Raw genomic sequence first — 18,847 nt, 5'->3', positions numbered from 1 at the left:
AATGCTTTACCAAAATAGTAGGTTATGCAAATAAGTCATACCTTTTTACTAAGTTGTTTGTTTTACTTAATATTTCACATTCATATTATACGTTCATTGCTTTGCGACAAACGCACATGTGATGTTATATTTTAACATGTTCATTAATGTACAACTACCGCCCTCTAGTGACAAAAAAATGAAGACATTTTGACAGTTTGCGAAATTTCGCTATCATATAACAAGCGCTTAATGCGATGCCATACGTAGTAATGCAAAATCATGTGTTTTTGGTTTGAAAATTTGGTCGCCTAGAAATGTTTCAGATGCTTCAATTAAATATTGTGAGTAGAATACATCTTGGCCTTTGCAATAATTGAGTATTTTTTTAGACAAGTCTTTTTATCAAGTCCAGAAAAAAACATGTAAAGGCCTATGAAAAATGCTTTAAAGTTCAAAATCTCCTACCTACGAACCCATTTTCGGTTATGATTTTATTGTATAATGTGGCAAATTAAGTTATTTATTAAATGATCGAAAAAATATTGAATATTTATGCCTGAACATCCACAAAATAAAATAAAAGGCACTTTTTGGCCATGTTTTTTTCTTGCATAAATCAAAACAGGCGGATGTTAAGCGGGAATTTAAACCTTATCGCCATCTACTTAAGGGTTGTTATTGATAGCGGCTCAATTTAAAATATTACACGACCTAGTTCATCGCCTTAAACAATTGTTTTGGAAAGTTTTTTTTTATTGAAATTGTGTTTATTTCGTAGAACCCAATTTATATTTTCTTAGAATCCAAGTCCCTAAAACATATTTTATAATGTTATTTTTAAGTTCTGCTAGTATTTTAGTTTTATTTATTGTGACAGCTTTTTCTGCGTTCAAGGCCATTAACAAACAGTTTGATAATTGCCTTGAAGCGGGTTTAGGTTTCGCCACCCCAGGATTTATTCATTGGAAAACCTAGATATTTATTGTTATTAAGTTTAATTTGTAGAACTCCATTTTATTTTTTTATTTTTTATATATACAATAATATTATTATTGGGTTTATAAAAACAGTTTATTTTTAAACAAGTTCTGCTGTGTAATTATTATTACGCGTGACAGCTGTTTCGCCCTCTGAAGGCATTATCAAACTGTAAAAAAAAAAAAAAAAAAAAAAAGGAAAACCTAGACCTCTGCCATAGGTTACCCAAAATGGCACGCTACGTTTGATGACTAACAGAAGTGCCCGGGTTCGTGGTTCAGGTCTAGGTTTTTACCTTTCCAGCCGGATTATGTTGTCTCATCCCCTTGCGCCGCGGTGGGAGAGATGGATTCATCAGTCACCCACCCACCTACTCAACCTTTTTCTCCAGCAAAACCTTCTCTCCTTCATTTCCTTAAAATACCTCCACACTCTTTCGCCAAAGATGTGAAGGGCTTCCTGTGTGTAGCTAATACCCACCTTAGAATAAACTTTGTCTAGTGAGGAGGATAAACAACGCTATCTACTTCAAATCTTTAAAAACGTAGGTATTTGTCTACCTACTAGTGTTAAAATAGTTATTTGTTCCTTCCGTAAAGTTGAAAAATGGACTTTACACATTTTACTAAGTACGGTTTGTTGCACAGAATTTTAACAATTGATCAAATTTAAAAGTTGATATTTGAAGTTATGAACTAAGTTTTATTGAAGTTATCGTATCATTATTGGCCAGTTATTTCACAATACTGAAATAATAACAGAACTTAAATAGAACTTTCAGATAACTTTATAATCAACTTTGTAAATTTGATGAATTGTTCATATTCTGTGAAGCAACGTCAACAGTTAAATTAATGCTTTAACTAGGATGAAACCGGGTAGTAAAGTTATTTCACGAAATTAAATAAGTGCACGTGGTACTAATATGCTACGCAAGTATCTTCCTGTACAATCTGCCAAATTCCCTAATAACATAACATCAAGGGATCATTTTTATTTTTGATGTTTCGAATGATAAATGCAAATTTGAGGCATCACATTTGCCGGTCCCCGTTTTCCGAGACGTTCCCTGGCCATTATTTCATTAAGTCCTGTGTCCCTAAATACCTCGGAGCCCGCTTCCCGTACGTGCGGGCAGTTAGTTAGGCAGGGCAGGTAATCTGATGCTCGCGGTCATTAACTCAACTACTGGGAGAGAAGACATTTGCGCCAAGCCACGCGCGGCTAACGACATTTTTGTCAATTTTTCGTGATGAATTCATTCATAATTATTTTGTTAAAAATTGAACAGCGAAATTATTTTCAAAACTTATGTAATATAATATTACATATTGTAAAAAGATGTACCAATAAGAAGAAAAATGAGTATTGCTATTTATTATAAATCTTTTAAAATTATTATTATTATTAAGAAGAAGACAAAAATGTGTATATTCTTGGTATACCTTATATTGTCACAAATGTAGGAAAAGGCATTAAAATCGCTTGACAAACGGAGTCTAGAAACGTTCGATTTCAAGCACAAAACTGTTTTTTTTTATTTAATCGTATTTTGTAAATAATTTTATAAGAAAGCAAAAAAAATTTAATCAAGCGAAACTGTCACAGATAATCTTAGTCATAATACTGTATTTTTAAAAGTTGTTTCCTTTATGCGTTCATACATTTCTATTGAAAAAAAATCAATATATTACATTTATATTGTTATTGAGTAATTTATTTTTATTCAATTTATCTAAAGCATATTTTTTTGGTATTCATAATGTACACCAATTTGTTTTAAAGATTAATCAAAATAGTGATTTGGTATTAAGCTTCGAATAAGATAACGAATAATTTGAAGAGATTATCAATATTCTATTTCATTGTTTAGTTGTAAAATACCATTCAATATTACCTCTCACAACAACCAACCCCATCAACAGTTCCCCGCACTTAATTAATTATAATAACACATCGCAAGTAACCTGGGTATATCCTAACCACTATTATCTGACTCCCCTTCCCTTCACATGCTCCACTAAAGCCTAACACGGTGTCTCCGGGGAGCGAACCTTATCTGTTTTGTCCAGACGCTGACTCTACCGTAGGACCACTGAGCCTATGGGGACAACGTGTGATTAGGAATGGCTTCTCAAAGAATCAAATTGATTAAACACTAAAATAATTTTCAATGTTGAATAAGCGTGACTTAAAACTATACATATTTTTATAACCGAGTGGGTAATGGCATAATACTGCTATAATATGACTTACAACTATGGTATAAAACTAAAGACACTTGCATTTTTGCAAAAAATTCTAACTGTTTTTAACATTTTTATACTTTCTATTCCGTTACTTTCACGTTTTATTTATAGTAATTAAGTCGGATTTTATTTTCAGTTGGGATATTTCAAGACTAACTACCATAATGTGTACTCCTCATTGACCCGAATATTAATGGAGGGTAATAATGCGGATTCTTCAGTGGACAAATTCAGTATTTACTAAGTGATAAATGATAACAATAAAAAGATGCATTGTATTTACAAAAGAATGTTGCTGAGACACTTCTTTTACGTATAAAAAATAAAAATAAAACTGATTAGTAGTAATATAATTGTACATTATTTTATCTTTATCTGTACATAGTAAGAATAACAAACGTTTTTGTATTACTGGAATTTATTATCTACGTGAAGTGTAATCAAAAGAGTAGGATAACATATATGTTATATTTGTACAGCTCCCTAGAGGAGATTTTTCACAAAAACTCTGATATGTAAATTATCGAATTATTATTGTTGAGCCTTCCAACTCTGTGTTTTTAAGTGTGTAAATGTAACGTTAGAGATAAAATGTTTTTTGTTAAATTTTAATAGAACAACTAAATCTATCACAGTTCTAGAAACTCTCCTCCAGATTACACAATGTCCTAGAGCCGAGATAGTCCCACCCTTGCGAAATGGCACTACTCCCATCAGAGCCGCTAGCTACAAGGGATGCTATGTGCTGAGCGCTAGCCGCCCGGAAGCTGTGGGAGGTAGCGGGGTAGGAAATGGGGGTTGCTACCCGCCATGTGGTGGTACCCGCCGCGTAGGTGGACAACAATAATTTGTATGTAGGAATCAAAAAGAAAGGTATAAAGTGTAACAACGCTAGCATAAATGAACCACTCACTAGATCAATATCTTCGGGTTTTTAGTACTGAGCCCATGGGTCCTAATGTTTGCCATAGATAAAAGTCAGTAACTGAAAAATATACGTCACTACTACACATACTCACCATCGACTAGGATAGAAACTATAAAAAAGGCGTAACCATAGACAATATAATTCTCATTCGGAGCCAACCCATTGGCTAGCCTAAAATCGGCCAATGACAGCGGCCTATAAACATGCATGAAGTTCGTATTGGTTTGTGGAAAATATACGTCACAAGTCACCCATAGAGATTACCGTGTCTTTTTTTTCTGACCCACTTTTTTCTCGGAGTTATACCCCCCTGAACGCTAGGTACCAACACTCGTAACCTCAGAATGTGTCAACATAGAATAAAGAAAAAAACTACGAGTACCTTCAAAACTAATTTGGATGGAAATAAATGTGCCACTGACTTAGTACATTTTGGCTCTAGATCATTTAGCACGCAGTTTCTCTCTCTTACACTTTGCCTGAAAATATATATCGCCATCTCATTCGTATTTTGTAATCATGGTGAAAAGCAGTATTCTGTGGAAATATAGGTTCAAATTGGGCTCATATTTCATCACGAAACACGCCCACAAGACACTGCTTGGCTTATTTTTTATTCTATTGCTATCAATAATTTGTGTAGTGGTATTGGTATCAATAAATAGTGTTAGTAATAAATTACGAATATATTATCATGATGTCGGAACACGTGTACATGAAAATACGAATATTTTTACAATACAACGAAAATTCTTTGCATGAAATGCAGGGCGAATTGCCTAAATTTTATATATCACGACGAAATACAAAATATTCAAATTTTCATGAACACGTTTTTCCTACATCATGATAATATATTTGGAATATACTAAAAGCTTATCAGAAAACTTGTAAATTCTTTGTAAGGCTTGCAATCCCGTTTTTAACCGGAATTACCAATATTTTGAAGATATTCTTAATAAATAAACATTAGTAATTTTACTCCGTGAATAGTCAATATATTCGCACAAAAGATGCGTATCCTTACAGCATCCCCAAAGGTGACATGGCTTCCTGGGTGGGTGAAGCAAAGCAAACAAAAAAGGGATTGATAGAAGGCTAAATTGGTTCTTTGGAAATGATTTTGGAAGGATTCAGCTTTGATTTTGTTGCAAGGAGGGAAGATGACATTTTTGTCACCACGTTTATTTACTGTTTGTAGTAATTTTGTAGCAAGGAGGGAAGATGACATTTTTGTTACCACGTTTATTTACTGTTTGTAATAATTTTGTGGCAAGGAGGAAAGATGACATTTTTGTCACCACGTTTATTAAATGTTTGTAATAATTTTGTGGCAAGGAGGGAAGATGACATTTTCGTCACTGCGTTTATTTACTGTTTGTAATAATTTGACACATTCTATTCGTTTTTTATAATCAAACCGATCCTATCATTTTTCTATTCCCTCTGAGGACACGTCTAATCCATTTAAACGGTAACCTTTTCCGCCCTGTTCTTCCACTTCCAATACCCACCCTCTTCCCTTAACCCTTTAAAGCCACCTGCACCCGGCTGACCCTCGTCAGGAGTCCGGACTGGGGAAGATTGACCAGGAAACCTTCGTTACCAAAAAGTTTGGATCCTGTAAAGTAAAGCCTTAAATACCTTAAATAGACACAAGTGACCCATTAAATTGAATTGAAGCTTATGCACTTGATATGATAAGACGGAATGCTTGTTTATTTGAAAGAGTTGGGATTTATGAAAAGGAAAGATTAAATATATTTTGACTCCCTCCGTGGTCGAGGGGTAAGACTCTCGACTAGCAATTCGGAGGTCACATACATTTTATTTAATTAATTTGTATTATTTCGCAATTTTTTATTTAAAATAATCTACGGTATGTTTGCGGCATGAAAAATTCTCTCAGTCAATTTTAGAGGCAGGTACTACATTTGGTGACTTAGCAGGGATGCCCGGGTTCATGGTGTGAGGTTTGTCCGGGGCTTTGAGACAGCGTGGCAGGCCGGATCGGACCTTATCACCTCTCCAATAGGACTCTCAGAACACCACCTTGAACATCAGTGGGAGGGGTGGATTAATACATACGTCAATCCTGAACACACTGAACCCCAGATTCCTGCCCAACCCTCATACCTTTTTCCTTCCCAGAACTCCACACAGCATCCCCGAAGATGACATAGGCCCTGAGAAGAATTATTTTCCTTAGGGCTTCCTGTGAGGAACCAATGTAAAACAAAGTATCGCTCTTGTGAAAGACCACAATTCAGATTTTGAAACGTTGCTAGAAATGGCTTTAGCCGTTTTTAACCAAATCTGAACAGTCCTTACCATTATTTTACCCCTTTCTCTTCTTAATTGTGGATGCTATAATATCACTAGCCCCAGACGGTTGGGAGCAGTTGTCACTTTAAAAAACATACAAAATGCAGTTGTGCCATCCATGTTTACAATAAAGGTTAGGCACCTACTTATCATAATCCTATTCTAATCCCTTGTGTATTACGAGAATTTTATCTCCCATTTTGCGACATTAAAATTGGGGCACATTCCCCTTGTAAATTTCACACGGTCCACGCATGCGCACGTATCTCCAAGTCACGTGTTCGGTAAACGTCACTATTATCCTATTATCTGTCAAATTGAATTCGGTATTACGCCCTTAATACGTATATCACGGTTAGATAAATTGGCTGAAAGAGGTGCTCCCGATTGTCAAATGATAACGCAAACAAAATCACATCAGAAGACTCGACCCTTAATGCCGAAAAGGGCGCGGTTTTGACTTTTGGCAGCTCGGTGACAGCTCTGACAGATCAAATGTCACTTTTGACAGTTATGGCGCATTGTTGACTTTGCGATTAGAAATGAATAATAAAAAGCTGGTGAGAATATTTCGTTATCTAAATGAAACGTTTTGTTAATCAGCGCGTTACTTTTTTGATTTGGGGGTTGTAGCCAAAACAAACGCGTGGCAAAATTAAATGATTTTTGAAACCTTTGTATATTAAAGTGCTTTAAATATTATTTAATACTTTTTAAATAAGTCATTTTCACACGACGTTTATTTATCCAAAACTAATTGGGTGCTCTCATGACGATCAATTTATTACAAAATATTAGTTTGCAGACAAAAATAATTCGTTGTACAAATATGTCAGTATTCAATCGTCGTGTTACATGCAGGTTCATAGGTGGTATTAGAAAAAAAACTCAAATTAGTTTATTGAGAAAAGAAAGTCTATGTAATCGCACTGATACAAGTGATGATAAGAAAGGGACGCTTTGACAGGTTTTTTTATTGATATAAAATTATCATATTCAAAAGTAACCTTTTTTGGTTATTTGTTTTTGGGGTGTTATGCCGTGTTGCGCTAACTCCTTCTTTAGCCAACGTTTGATCGACGAAATAATATGAAACAATGAGAAGAAATATGTGCGGCGTTTCATCCACTCTATTTTTTTTTCGGGGAGGTTTTTAAGGTGATTTTGCACAAAAACGGCGCAACAAACCATCCAAATATTATTATTATTATGGATGGATAGGAATCTAGATGTCAGTGTATCCAATAGTGACAGACGTATGAATCCATCCCTGAGATCCGGACCGCTACGCAGCTGGTGTTCAAAAACCTCGCACAAGAACCCCGGCACCACTGCTTGATCACTAAACGTAGCGCACCACTTGGGGTGAACTGTCAGAGGTATTGGTTATTCAAAGAATGGTCCCGAGGCCGCTGTACCCATACCCGCCTCCAAAAATTAACCACCCATCTACCTTTTTATTATTTGGCTATAAAATTTTACATTTTATATCTAGTATGTAAATATTCTGAAACTACTATAATAATATTCAATTACCTAAGTACTAATGATTGGACCTGAGAAATGTTAAGGAAGTTAAAAGTCTTACACGAAGTCTTTTAGATTCATGAACATATTTGAAAACCTTTAAAATAAATGTTGTTTTGTGTTGCCGATAAATTTGTCTTAGGAAGCCTAAAATCGTTTCTCGTAGGATAGCCATGGACGAGACAAATCATTTTTTCTTCTTCAAAAATGTTCTACTAATATTAGACAAAACGATTTTATGAGCGTGTACCTTATACAGGGTTTTCCAATAAGAGGTGTTATTTTGATATTCAATCGTAAAAGATCACTAGTTTCGTTGCTTGTGTGGCACGTACCGCCGTCTTGTTAAAAGCAAACGTTGTCCAAATCAATACCATCCAATTACGGCCATAAAAAATCATTAATCATCTCCCGATAGCGCAATCCATTCACCGTAACTGTTGCTCCAGCCTCATTAAAAATGTATGTAAGACCTTAATTTTCGAAAAAGTAAGGTCCAATGACTCCGCTGGACCATAAACCGCACCAAACAGTCAAAAGTTGAGGATAGAGAGGCTTTTAACAATAACTCTTGGGTTTTCCGAGCCCCAGATGCTACGATTTTGCTTGTCGACGAAGCCACTGAGGTGGAAATGGGCATCATCACTCAAGATGATGTGCATTTGATTCACTCAAGTAAATTTTAATAATTCCAATGAGTTGTTGAAGCGTGTATCGTTCCATTTTTATTAATGGCGTAGTTTCTATTTGTCAAATGTCAAAAAATGACAGCTTCAAAAGTAAGATCTACCGAAATAGCGGGCTATTCAAAATAACACATTTTATTGGAAAACCCTGTACCTATATTAAGAATTTTAATGATATTGATATATTTTCGTGCAATTTAGGAAAATTTAAAAAATATGCCTTAGATATTATTAAATGATTATTAATAAAATACTGCAAGTTATCGTGTTGTTGATATGAACCAGTTGCATGTGATTAATTTTATAAACATTTCCTCAGTTTAGTTGTAGGTATATACATATATTAGTGATTATTGGTGTTGTCAGTGCGGATAAAATCGATATATTGTCATTTATTTGTGTTCTTAAATCCTATGTTATTTTTATTTTATTTAATATATACAATTTTGTATTTTTTTGTAAAAATTTTAAGGTCACGTGTATTGGACCCTTAGTTTGTTGTTGTAATTTTATGTTTAAGGCGATGCCATACGTAGTAATGCAAAATCATGTGTTTTTGGTTTTAAAATTTTGTCGCTTAGAAATGTTTCAGATGCTTTAATTAAATACTGCGAGTAGAATACATCTTTTTTTTGGCCTTTGAAATAATCGAGTATTTTTTAGATAAGGCTTTTTATAAGCCCACAAAAAAATAATGTATCAGGCCTATGAAAACCGCTTTAAAGTTCAAAATCTCCTACTTACAAACCCATTTTCGGTTATGGTTTTATTGTATAATGTGGAAAATTAAGTCATCTATAAAATGATCGAAAAAAAATTAAATATTTATGCCTGAACATCCACAAAATAAAATAAAAGGCACTTTTTGGCCATGTTTTTTTCTTGCATAAATCAAAACAGGCGGATGGTGTTAAGCGGGAATTTAAACCTTATCGCCATCTACGTAAGGGTTGTTAGTGAAAGCGGCTCAATTTAAAATATTACACGACGTAGTGCATCGCCTTAAGTGAAAACCTGTCATTACATTTTATTTGTATCGTTTATAAGTTTATTATTTAAAGAAGTAAAAATCTGTTGGTTTTCCTAAATAAATAAAATTAAAATATATAATTCAACCGACAAAACAACCCATTGACAGTTTCAACAATATACCGGAACACCATACATTGTTCGTTTAACACGCAGTTATTATTTATGTTATTGAAATATCTACCCTTCAAAAGGATTATAGAATAATAAAATAGTAGCTGAAATAACGTCCCTCCACTACTCAATACATTTGATAACGTCGTGTTGATTATTTAATATTTATTATTATTTATACCATTGCAATGAATAGTTTGAACTTGGTGATAATCCTTTGAATAAGTGAGAGCAGTAAGAGTATTGAGAATTTTACGGTTGAAATGGTAAACAGTCGTAAACATTTCGACAACAAAAGAACCTGTATCATTATTTCAACCCTCAACTAGAAAGTTCAACTTAAGGGATGATATTATGTTTCAGGTTACTAGGGAGTCAAGTCTACATGCTTTCGTCTTATGTAGTATTTTTTTAACTTAAAAATTGAAGTTTTTTTTTTTTTTTATAGTGAATACCTCACAAGAGTCCCAACTGCTCCCGTCTGGAGCCAGTGAGACTATGGCATCCCCAATTGGGGGATGTTGTGAGGCTGAAGGTAAGTGGGGAAGGGAAAGAGGAAGGTGGGGAAGTACCTGGCTATTCAGATCTAGTCACTAAACACGGCTAAAGCCATTTGGAGCAACGTTTCAATTCTGAATGGTGGTCTTACACCAGGGCGATACTGGTAGTATCTTCCACTCTGGAACGTGCCGCAAATATACTATTCTTCTTCTTCCTAGCACTATCCCAACTCATTGCCTAGGTAGGCTGTTGGGGTCGGCTCTTCTCGTTCTCAGGTTATAGATTCTTCGGTTCTGAGTGTCGCTTTCATCTAGGCCGTTTCTTTGTAGGATTTTGGAGCATTGGGTCATCCAGGAGTTCTTTGGTCTTCCTCTGGATGACTGTCTTTGAAGCTCTATAGACATTGCCTGATCACTGTGTGGTCTGGTGGTCTCCGTCTTATGTGCCCATACCATCTTAACTGTCGTTCCTCTAGTATATATATTATTTTAATTAATTAATTAATTGTGAAATAACACAAATCAATCAAATAAAATTTATTTGCGCACGCCGGGTTCGAACCCGCGACCTTCGGAATGGCAGTCCAATGCGTTACCACTGGACTATGCCGGCCGTCTTAGATTAGAAATTTAGATTAGAAAATATACCTGACTATTCAGATCTGGTTACCAAATACTGCCAAAGCCATTTCAAGCAACGTTTCAATTCTGAATAGTGGTCTTTCACTTGGGCGATACTGAGAGTATCTTCCACTGTGGAACGTACCACAAATATTTGACATATTATTTTTAATAAGTAATTTGTGAAATAACAATAATTTATCAAATAAAATTTTAAGAGAGCCTTATCCCTCGTCATGTTTCGTCTTGTTTATTGATTTAAATTTAATAGGTTGTTACTGCCCGGCTTTGCCCGATTTCCATATTTTTCTAGATAGTTTTTTTTATCAAAAAATCTTAAAATAGTATTTAACAATTAATGACAACAAATTAATTATATAATATTTTAGGCATCTAGACCTAAAATTCCCACCACACTTAACAAACTTAAATAAAATGTACTGTAAACACGTCTTAATCAGTTAAAATAATAACTCTGACACATCACACATCATGGAAACATTGAATAAAATTAAGATGCTTACCTAACTTATCTCTTATATTGTAAACTTGAAAGTAATTTACACAATATTATGAATTGAATGTTATGTAAAAAGAAATTCCTCAAATATTATGATTTTTTTATGTGACACCTCACAAGAGCGTCCCTGCCTGTGCAGTGTACAGACAGGGGAACTATGTCACCACCCGGTTGGGCGGCGTTGTGAGGCGGAATAAGGTAGGGGCTGTAGGAAGGGATTTGTTAATATGGGCCTTGAAGAGGCTCGGATTATAGGAGGGAGGAAAAACAGATGCCGGTAGCTCGTTCCACATACGAGCCGACTAACACAAAACGAGTCGTAAAAACGACCCGTTCTCATGAAGCCAACGTCAACCGTGAACGGGTGTTCAGCTCGTGTCCGTCGAGTTTCGCGCGCGTGCACCGGTGCATCAGGAATCAATGCTGCTAGCTCCTTAATTTTGATTTTTATGAATTTAATGTTATGTAAAAAGTAATTTATCCAATGTTACAAATAATGTTATGTAAAAAGTAATTTATCCAATGTTATGAATTTAATTTTATGTAAAAAGTAATTTCTCCAATATTATTAATTTAATGTTATGTAAAAAGTAATTTCTCCAATATTATGAATTTAATGTTATGTAAAAAGTAATTTCTCCAATATTATTAATTTAATGTTATGTAAAAAGTAATTTATCCAATGTTATAAATAATGTTATGTAAAAAGTAATTTATCCAATGTTACAAATAATGTTATGTAAAAAGTAATTTATCCAATGTTATGAATTTAATTTTATGTAAAAAGTAATTTCTCCAATATTATTAATTTAATGTTATGTAAAAAGTAATTTCTCAAATATTATGAATTTAATGTCATGTATTTGTGTTACATTACGTACTTCATATGAAATAAACCCATCAATTTGACTGTCCTGAAGCTGGAAACTTTCGAAGTTGGACAGTTAAAGCTTAATTATTCTGTAATGATATATTTTAGTATTTAATAAATAAATAAAATTATAAATGGCTTCTTGTTTTATCGTTAATTTTACAGATTAATTGATACTTGAAAACTCATGATGGAAGAGACGTAAATTTGCTCGAGATTGTCCTAAAAATTTTAGTCAGATACAGCTGTATTAGTAAAAAAAACGTTTTTTTCTGGTTAATTTTTTTTTATTTGGTGTATTTGTATAAATATAATACACAAAGAAATGTTCAAACATATTATTAATCTAGTCAAATCGGTGACTATGATCATTTATATATTAACGTTTCTGTGTACAGTAGACCTCACGTCCAAAAAAATATGTTTTTTTAAGTAGGTACCATAATATTAATTATTCCGAAATGACATGTAATAATATATTTGCAGGTATCAGAAGGTATAACGACCATGCGAACTCTGATGGAATCAAAAGGTATTTTCCGACAAGGCCACCATCTTGAACCGGAACCGGAACGTAACGAAAAAATTAAGACAGTTTTTAAACTAGCCGCACGCGCCGCTCTACGTTTACCCTTATCTCTCTGAACCCCTACAAAGGTAGAATATAAATCAAACCGAATGACTTGTTGACCCATCTGCCTGAAAGTGTGGTTAACTAAAGTAGTTACTGGTTCTGTGGTGATAATGAGGTGTTGATGGTGTTCCCATTGTGTTAGTCCCAGTGGTGCCTAGTCCTTGTGACTAGATACCATGGTGTAGTAGGGTGTCTATAGGGAGAGGGTGCCTTACACACCCGTGGCAGTTATGGGGTGAGAGCCACCCTAGTATAAATAGGAAACTCAATTATTATGCTATTATACGATTAGCAGGGGTGGTTTGGGAGTAGGTAGGTACTTACCTATAAAACTTAGTATTTAAAATTCAAATGTAATCCGAAGCTACGATTGGCACATGGAGAAAAATTACTAATATTGAATCTCTCTAAATTATTAAGAATCTCTTTAAATTGTTCGTAATCCGGTTAAAAACGGGACTGCAGGCAATTAACGAATGAATCGTATTGTTATTATTTCTTCTAAATTATGATTGCGACAGGTATGAATTGAAGGAATTAGGGTCGCATTAGCTCAGTGGTAGAGCAAAGCCCCGGCAAGGTCGGGGTCCTGGGTTCAATTCCAAGATGCGAACGAATCTTTTTATAATTTTTTCGTTTCAAATTTTCGCTTGAGAATCGCCAATATTGTCTTCAATGTTTAAATATTACAATTTGAGGAATACTCGTTAAGTTATTCCGAAAATAGAAAATATTTATTTTTAATTTTCTTTAAGAGGGGACTGCTAGTGGGTATCCCCATAAATAGATTCAAACTCGTCCTCTTTAATGATTTGCCTGTGCTTTGAAGTCCAAAATTATACGTACCTGCTGTAAAATAAAATTTTAGTTACCTACCAGCCAATTTAAAGAAAATAATCACTTCGTATGAACAAGCATTTATCTGTTGAATATATTACCTAGGTGTCAATAAAGTTGTTTCAAAATTGGCTCTCAATAAATAAGTGATAATTATTTCTGGGTGCGTATCGTTAAAACTACTTGGATCCAGGCTTTTTTCTCTTTCACAAGGTAGAATTTTTTGTAATTTTTAATTTTATGTTTTTCTTCTTACAAACCCCTCTCTTTCGACGTATTATAGCTATATGTATTTTTTTATTTAAGTACATAAAACCGGCATGGTGCCCAAAAATTTATATACATGGATGTTTAAATACATAATAATAACAAAATGATAATAACAAAAATAGTAACAAAATGAATAAACTAAATATGCAGAAGTAAATAACAAATAAGAATGGGTAAAAGGTAAATACAAATATGTTCATAAACGATTTGTTATTGTTACACCTGTACTGGTGAGACACTGATTAGGTAGGTACGATGTTGCTTCTCTTTAAATATTACCAAAGAAGGGTACCGCTATATCCAAAACTAACTGCCTCTAAAACTCTAAGGACGGGTTGTTTCGGAAAATTTGAACAATTCATCAAATTTCAACGTTCATTTTCGGGTTCTGTGAAAGACTTATTCAAGTTCTGTTTTTATATCATTGTAGGCTAGTTGCTTGACAAAACTGAAATAAAAACAGAACTTGAAAAAATCTTTCACAGAACTTGAAAATGAACGTTGAAATTTGATGAATTGTTCAGATTCTCCGAAACAACCCGTCCTAAGATGTTTGATGGAAAGATATGAGTTTCTCTTGTTTTAAAATAATGTACCTAATACATATTAGATAATTATTTTTTTTAATGATAAACTAATGTTTACAAGACAAGATTTTATGCGTAGCATAAACCAAGCATAGCATAAGACAACATAGCTCATTGGTTCAGGGCACCTGACCGGACATCAGAAGGTATGGGTTCAATTCCCGTTGACGGCATTTATTTTTACTCGTGAGATATTTTCAATTTTTATTGATATTACTTATAATTATTTGGTACCTATTAGGCAAGTTCTCAATTCATCCCTGTTAGTCGTGCAATATTGCGTGACAGACTGTTGGAATTGAAGATCCACCAACCACCCTTAGCATCAGTAGGTAACGCAAAGGGCAATCATCCCCTCCTATACTATAGTGTTGGGCCAGGGGTGCGAACTGGAACCTGCAGCCGTACTGCGAATGCGAGAAACAGTACCCAGTATAATCTCTGAAACCTCTCCTTCTTTCTCACACCGACTAACGTACCAGAAAGGAAGGTTCCAACGGAGGTCTCAGCGGCAGTACTATATCTACAACCTACTTGTCCCTTTTCTCTAAATTTGACAGCTGCTGTATAATTCGCATCATTTATACCCTCGAAGAGCGTGTCTGAGATAAAAAAAATGCCCATACAAGTAAACACGCAAACATTATTCTAGCATTCTCGGGTTCTGTTATGATTGTTGAATTTTTAGCTGATTATTTCAGTATTTTAGTTGGCTTGAACAGGTGGAACGAGTAAAACACCATTCGATTGATTTTTACATGAAAACATTGATTTTGTGTTTAAACATAGTTTTTTTTATTTTACAATAACCAACAAACATTGCTTAAAAGTAAGCACTGCTGTAATAAAATAGTAGAATTATTAAGGCGATGCACTACGTCGTTTAATATTTTAAATTGAGCCGCTATCAATAATAACCCTTACGTAGATAGCGATAAGGCTTAAATTCCCGCTTAACACCATCAAGGGTGAACCACCACCAAAAAGTGCCTTTTATTTTATTTTGTGGATGTTCAGGCATAAATATTTAAATGTTTTCCCATCATTTTATAAATAACTTAATTTTCCACATTATACAATAGAACAATAATCGAAAATGGGTTCGTAAGTAGGAAATTTTGAACTTTAAAGCAATTTTCATAGGCCTTTACATTATTTTTTTCTGGGCTTATAAAAAGATTTATGTAAAAAATACTCGATCAATTCAAAGGCCACGATGTATTATACTCGTTGTATTTATTTAAAGCATCTGAAACACTTCTAGGCGAGAAAATTTTCAAACCAAAAACACATGATTTTGCATTACTACGTAGTGCATCGCCTTAAGCTAGTCTTAAACTTTCTACAACCACAATAAAACAATAAGAAGCATGATGGATTTAATTTGAAATAGTAAATAACAGCAGGTCATATGATAATATTTGGGTGCGGAATATAAGTTTATAATCACCCTTTGGGGAAAACTGTCCTGTTTGCCAATGTGTGAATAAATTGGTTAACGAGGGGTGAAAATCATGGAGGGTTACTAGGGATGAATGGGGAGTTGGGTAATTTAAGTATTGTTAAATTACTTTGTAACAAGTGTCAAAATGATCATGCAGTAGTCGTAATATGCCAGTGATAGTAAAAATACGAGTGAGGATAGGTTGAGATTTGACCAGATGTAAAATTTAAAAAAAAACTCTAACCACATAACTGAATCTTTTAAATTTTATAGAACTTTCAACGGAGAACTGGACAGCATGAGACATTTTTTTAAATTTTATATTATAGGAACAAACAGTTCATGATTTACGGAGATGAAACATTATACAGGAATAAGATATTTCATGTTGGGTACCTGTGGTATGTTTCCTTGTAATGTCTGCTAAGTGGTATGTTTATTCCTTAATAACCAGGTGACGTGTGTAGTATATAGGTGTATGTGTGTGTGTAATGAATGTGTGAGTGTTTGTGTGTATGTGTCTGTATGTATGCGCATTGAACAGTATAAATTATTGACATGATGCCACGTTTGAATTTGGGCAGTGAATCCGAAAAAATGTCAATGTTAGAGTTTAGGCAAATATTATTTAGAGTATAAAGAGGTCGGTTAATTGGCGAATTAGATGCTGCATTTTTATATTAAGCGAGTGGAATAGCACTGTATGTCGTGTACGTCTCAAAGGTATGTTAAAATTAATAGGGGACAAAAGTTCGGTACAGTCGATGTTATTGTTTAAAATTCCTTGTATAAAAATTGAGTCAGCTACTACTCGTCTTTGCTGCAAAGTTTCAAATGTAAATTCAAAGTTAATGTTGAATTTGGAGGTAATATATTTTAAAAAATTGTTTTGGATACGTTCTATACTATTTATGTAAAGTTTATATTGTGGAGTCCAGATTGGCGACACATATTCCAGTGAATTTCTGACAAATGCGAAATATAACATTACGATTGTACGCGGTTTACCGAATACTTACTTACACGTAGAACTAAACCCAGCATTTTATACGACCTATTAACGATTGAGTCAATGTGATTATTAAATATAAGTTTTCTATCAAGGTAAACGCCGAGGTCTTTACATTCCGTTTTAGGGGTGACAGGTTCATTGTTGAGTAAATAGGAATACGTAATTACGTCTTTATTTCTGGTGAATGTCACAGTGTGGCATTTAGTAACGTTGATATCTAGACAGTCAACGTTTCAATACTTGCAAAGCCTATCTAAGTCATTTTGTAACGCTTTGCAGTCAGAAAGAGGCCGAATAACTTTGAATATTTTCATGTCATCGGCATAAAGTTCATATTTGGAATTTTGAAAACATGGTCCAACGTCATTTAAATCAATGTTGAACATTAGCGGACCTAGGTGGGACCCTTATTTTACCTGGATAGATTTTGAGAAGACACCATTGATTAAGATTACCTGATTACGGTTACTAATGTAAGATTTAATCCATCCAAACAGGTCACCGTGTAGAACAAATACGACGAGCTTTTTCAAAATAATTGAGTGTATTACGCGATCAAAAGCCTTAGAGAAGTCTGTATGCATAGTATATTACTAGACATTAACGAGTTTAGGGAACTCAACAAAGAAAGAAAACTTAAGAAACGTAGAAACAAGATATAAAAGAAAACACTCCCATATTATGTACTTTGTAATTTTTTATTGCAATATATATTTTACAAAATATTGTAAAGTCGTATTTGGTCACGTATACCGTATCAGAAAATATGTACTCTTGTCTTTCTATTTGGTATTTGGTCATCTACACCGTATCAGAAAATATGAACTCTTGTCTTTCCTAGTTTTTCAGTTTTCCCAGATTCCCAGTTGACAAAGTTACTTTTTTCGGTGTCTTGTTCTGTTTCATATTTTGTTTGGATGTATTAATATTATCTTCTTATTTAATGATATATATTTACTAGGCAATACATATCCAAAATAATTTTTTATTTTTAATTTATTTTCTAGATGAAACGGTTGTTTACTAAAATATTGCCGAGGTAGCAAAAGGCTCCGTATCAATGACCTTTACACAAATATAAATTGCATAATCCCAAAACATCTTCCGGGGTGGTTGGACCTGTGCGTGAATGCAAAAGTTAAAAAGATACAGATTACAGCCTCCCCGGATCCTAGGACCCGGGGCATAAGGCCTAGAGGGTTACGCTATCCTTTATTTGGTGCATTTAGCCATGAACAATCAGCATCGCCATTAAAGTTAAAACAAAATAGGTGCAAATATTAAACGCCCCTGGGCTTCGGAGGGCTCGAGAACTAAGAACAAGTAATTTGATTCGGTGGTGCATTAGTACAATTAGCAGCATGCTATTCTGTTATTATTTAGCTTTCTCGTTTTGCTTCCAGATTCGTATTTCGTATCCTTCAACACTGGACCGTGGACGCTATTTTAGGTTTATTTTTTCTCACCTGCCAGCACATACAGTTTGATACTTTTGGCTTAAAGTTATTAAAAAACATTTTGTATTTTTTTAATCATTGCCATTTGGTGTTTTATATTTCGTACGCATCGTACGCAATGAACTACGATATGATAATAAACTCAATTGTGGCTTGTAAATTGTTCCAGAAATATTATTCTAATTTAAATAACAGTCGATATAATATGCCCGGAATAATATTGTTTAGAAAAAAAATATTTTGTTGTGAGAAAGGTGGAAAAAACGAAACCAGTTA

The sequence above is a fragment of the Hesperophylax consimilis genome, chromosome 24, assembly GCF_061612785.1.
Source record: "Hesperophylax consimilis isolate HC1 chromosome 24, BYU_Hcon_1.0, whole genome shotgun sequence".
NCBI classification, from domain to species: Eukaryota; Metazoa; Arthropoda; class Insecta; order Trichoptera; family Limnephilidae; genus Hesperophylax; species Hesperophylax consimilis.
Note: the sequence above shows the minus strand (reverse complement) of the source record.